Source organism: Dreissena polymorpha, chromosome 4, assembly GCF_020536995.1.
Source record: "Dreissena polymorpha isolate Duluth1 chromosome 4, UMN_Dpol_1.0, whole genome shotgun sequence".
Taxonomy (NCBI): Eukaryota; Metazoa; Mollusca; class Bivalvia; order Myida; family Dreissenidae; genus Dreissena; species Dreissena polymorpha.
In genome coordinates, this window is record NC_068358.1 from 84,925,123 (window position 1) to 84,930,024 (window position 4,902).

The window sequence follows — 4,902 nt, forward strand, 5'->3', positions numbered from 1 at the left end:
GGACACAGGACCTTTGGCCAGTGGCAGGGTTGCAGGCTTTTTCCGCCCTATGCCACGGGTCCGAAATTCGGCCCCATTCCCAATGCAAATCTGGTTGTTTTTTTCCCAATTGAATTTTTTTTTCCAAATTCCCCAAAAAAAACAAAAAAATTTTTTTTTTTTTTTTTTTTAACCTTTAAATATATAAGTTTACCTGATCCGGTGTAGAAAATAGAAAGTATTGCATAATTAAATTATCTGCTGCCTTGAATTTGTTTTAAAAACTGTAAAATATGTTAATGATAATATAAGACTTTCCTTATTTTCCTCAAAATCCGGGATTTTTTTCAACTAAAAAAGGCCAAGCCTTTTCCCCAAATTCAGATTAAAAAACCTGCACTTATCACACATGTTCATAATATTTTGTCAAATTTTAATAAGTTATCAAAATAGTCGTTATTTACCAGTTAACGGCTTCTTTGAAATATAAGAAACACTATTTACATGCGATAATTTTTCCCAATTGAGCCAATTTTGCGATTATTTTTTTCCCCAAAATTGGGGTTTTCACGACGCGAAATTCCCAAAATTCCAGTGTGGCGTTTTCCCAAAATGGAGCGGAAAAAGCCTGGGTTGGCACAAAAAACCCGCCCCCGGGAAAACCCGGTGGGAAAACCCGGTTTTTCCCGCCCCGGGCAATACTCTGAAAGTGGGCAATACTGGGCAATACTATTTTTTCTTCATTAAACATGCAGTTGTAATTGTTTTGTATCATCCTTACTTCTCTGCTAGCCTCTATTGTAAAGAAAAAAGAGTTAGCAAATGCTGTTGGCAATAATATTGAAATAGAAGTAACATATTGTCACTGAATGATATATAAAATTTTACTGCAGACTTTAAAGTGACTGTTGTTTTATTAATTACAATAATATCATTAAACTTTAAAGTCATAATTGATAATGAGGGATCATTGAAGAAATACTTTTTTATATTGAAATACAATTAACAGGAATCTGTCACTAATACTGTAGCAATCAAAGCAATCAAAGCATGTTTTCACAGTTTATGGGAGGGCCCTAATTGGCACTAGTCTGTGTATCTTTTATGGCCACTAATAAACAGTTAGAGGGCCTTTGTCTGGTCCTAATAGGGCCTTTATGTGGCCCAAATAGGTCCAATGTTTATCCAAGTGGCCCAGTGTTACTGTTAGTTGTACAAACTGTGTTTCATAAATGATGACACAAAACTGTGTCAATGATTTAAAACACTAAATTGGAGCATGAGTCTTAATGCAACATACAAGTAAGATCAACTTAATTATTTGAATGATAACAAAAATATACATTATCAAAAATAATCAAAAAGCATTAGATTTTTGTAAAATTTCTCAAATATTTACAAAAAAGGAAAGATAAAGAGAGATAAATAAACAGTACTTCAAAGAAACATCCTATGATGATGAGGATATAGGCAAGATTTTTTCAAGGTGTTGCAAAGTTGTGCCCTTTTCTATTATGTTGATAAATTTTTCTACCCATTTCCCTTTTCCTGCATAAATACCATTCTGTTACATATCATTTCATATTTTTAGAAAAATAATGTAAGTGAGTTAATAAAACGTAAATCAGATAAAACACAGATACCAAGTTATACCCAGTATTGTCCATAAAGACCATTAAATTGAATTTCATTTATGTAAAAATAAGAAAGTATTATTAGGATTCCAAACTTTCCACATGATGTAGATGGTTAAAATGTAACAAATGGTTTCTAATTATTAATAATTAATGGATATGTTTTTATAGAGACTAATAATTATATAAGTTATATAATTGTGTAATATCTTTATTACCCAGTAAAGCCCATCCAAACCATCCAAAACAAACACAAAATGAATTGCGCTTTTTTTGCAGAAAAAAAAGTAATTATTAATATGCATCCACATGAAGTAGAAGTTAACAGTGTAAATAATAGAATAGAATTGCTAAAATTAATAGTTATTTTCTGTTATGTACTAATTTATAATCATTAATATTATCATTATGCATTATGCAAGTTGTGCTGTTGTATAATTGTGTAATATCTTCGATACCCAAGTAATGCCCATTCAAAGAGACAAAGAAATTTTTTTTCCATTTTCATGAAAATGAGAAGGAATTATGAATATCTTTTCACATGCATTAGAAGTTGACAATGTAACTAATAGTAAAAAATTGTTAATAGATATGTTCTTTTAATATGTACAAACTCATTATTATCGTACAAGTTATACAATATTGCAATATCTTTATTATCAAATATTGCCCAGTAAAACCCGGGTTTTCCCAGTATTACCTGCCCAGGCCGGTCAATACTATAAAACCCGGGTTTTATGCCAACCCTGGCCAGTGGAGCTAAAAATCAAATTAAACATTTAGTTTTGATGTAAAATCAGTTTTTATATGCAAGTGTCTATTTCACTTATAAATTAAAACAGCATATTATACATTATTGAATAGATATTTCCAAGCCTGATGTCATATTTCAACTTTGCATAGTGTAGTTAATTGATCATTGTATTGAACTGTATGGGCAGCTATATTTTTTAATTTATGTATGTTGTATTATACAAAATGCATTATTTCTACCACAAGTAGACCATAATAAAGGCCTACTGCTACTAAATAGGCACTGGTATGAATTTGACACTGTTTTTGATGCTCATACAAAACTTTAATTATTACTACACTTTAGTATATTAAATATTTTCAAGTTTTTGTTAAACATTTTTTTGCAAAAGAGTGTCTTAATGTATTTGAAAATATACTTAAAACAAACTAAAAATGCATTTTAACATACCTTTTTCCTGGTAAAGTTTTTCCTGGTAAAGTGAATTTGGGATGATAAAAAATACACTTGAAGAGTATTAATGCTGGAAAAATGCAGAAAAAAATACATTTGTTTCTGTTAGAAGTGTGTCTTGTCTGCATTTTTAAGTGTATTAAATGCACATCAAATGCAGATAAATACAATGCCAATACTGTTACATGTATTGTAATGGAAATAAAATGCACTTGTTCTTGTAATTAAATGCTTAGGTGAATTGAAATAACCTTTTATAACGTTTTAACAATTAATAATACCTTTTTATATAAATTTTCTTTTGAAATGTAACACTTAAATGATTTTTGCACCACTAGTAAGAGATATAATTTGTGCTCATAATGCTTAATCATTACACTATATAATATCATTTGTTGTATGAAAAGTACCCGTAAAATTCATGTGAAAGCTCAAGAGATCAATAGCAGCGTGCTATACCCTGCTCCTTTTTACATGACTTGATGGTATTTAGTCCCCAATTCTACATGGCCAATGTGCAGATTTGACAAATAAGTCTTAACTGGGATCCAATAGGCAGACTTTCATATTACTTGTATTTAATTTAAATCATGATCTGAATTGCTCTTTGGCAAATCTTCGTTGGTCACAGTATTCAACTGAATTTTGTTCACTTTGTAGTGATTATATTTTCATTATTTATCAGACAACATCTTTCTACACAAGTTAAACATGATTGCTTGGTAAATTTAAAAACAAGATCAATGCATCATAACATAAAATGAAAAAATGTGTAATAGTAAAAATGGCAGCAAAAAAGCACTAGATTATCTGCCTTAAATCTGAGACGATATGTTGATGTATTGGAATTTCTCATAAATACTGTGTCCCATAGTTGTTTAATTGTATAGTCGCATGCATGAGTGGTGTCAATGTCACAATACCAATTAAAGCCTATAATTTACTAAAACAATTTGAAGTTTGATGTGTGTTTTTTTCAAGATCTGTTATATATAATTATATAGATATGTATTGTTGAAAAGTTAACATGCAATAAGTTTACTGTAATTAAGTGACAAATAGTTTTACCGATTTGGTTGGATGCATATGCAGATATATCATGGTTTGTGCAGAGGACAGTAGCAAAAACAAGAGCTGTCTCCGTAGGATGACATACGCCCCGATAAACGTTTTGATAGAAGTTATGAGCATTTTTCAAAAACTAAACGCCGACCCTAAGTTCAAGGTCAAAGGGGTCAAAATTTGTGTGTGTATGGGAAGGCCTTGTCCATATACACATGCATACCAAATATGAATGTTACATCTGAAGCGACATAGAAGTTATGAGCATTTTTTGAAAAGTGTGACGGATAGACAGACGGACAGTGCGATCACTATAAGCCCTCCTTTCGGGGCATAAAAATGTGTTTCACACTGTTTTGGTAAATTAGTAATGTAGTTAAAAGAACAGAATCATCAATTATAACGTTATTGATTATAAAGTGTTGCTTGCATATTTGATGCATTTATCTAGCTATAAGTAGGTCCCTGTTTTATTCCCACTGGCACTGAGAGAGGGTTCTCAAAATCTTTAAACAATATGACTAAGTACATATAGGGTCGAGAAAGCCTTGTTGATATGGGGGCTAAACACCTGAAATCAAAGCGACCCAGGTTAAAGGCCGAGGCCAAATAAATAAACCAGAGGCCGCATGAGCCTGCTATAATCTGAACAAGTATTGTTTCTTCTCAGAAAACTGGCTTAAGTGTCTTTAGACTTTGAGTTTCAGTGCAATCTATCTAAAATAAATTGGTTAAATTAAATAAGAATTTGTAAAAAATAAACATTCTGCACAAATTCAATTATTTATTTTACCTGTGTGCATGAATCATTTCAGTCTTGATGGTTAGTGAACTATGTCAAAAGCACCATAGCTATGAAACACTTGAATATTGCAATGTTCCACGGAAATGATGCTGATGATAATTCTACACGATGATGAATTATTAGATATATTTCTAAATTCCATTTCCACCAACAATTCGGTTATTCCACTACCAGTTCAAATGCTTCGTACACAGTTGAAAATAACACTATTCCAC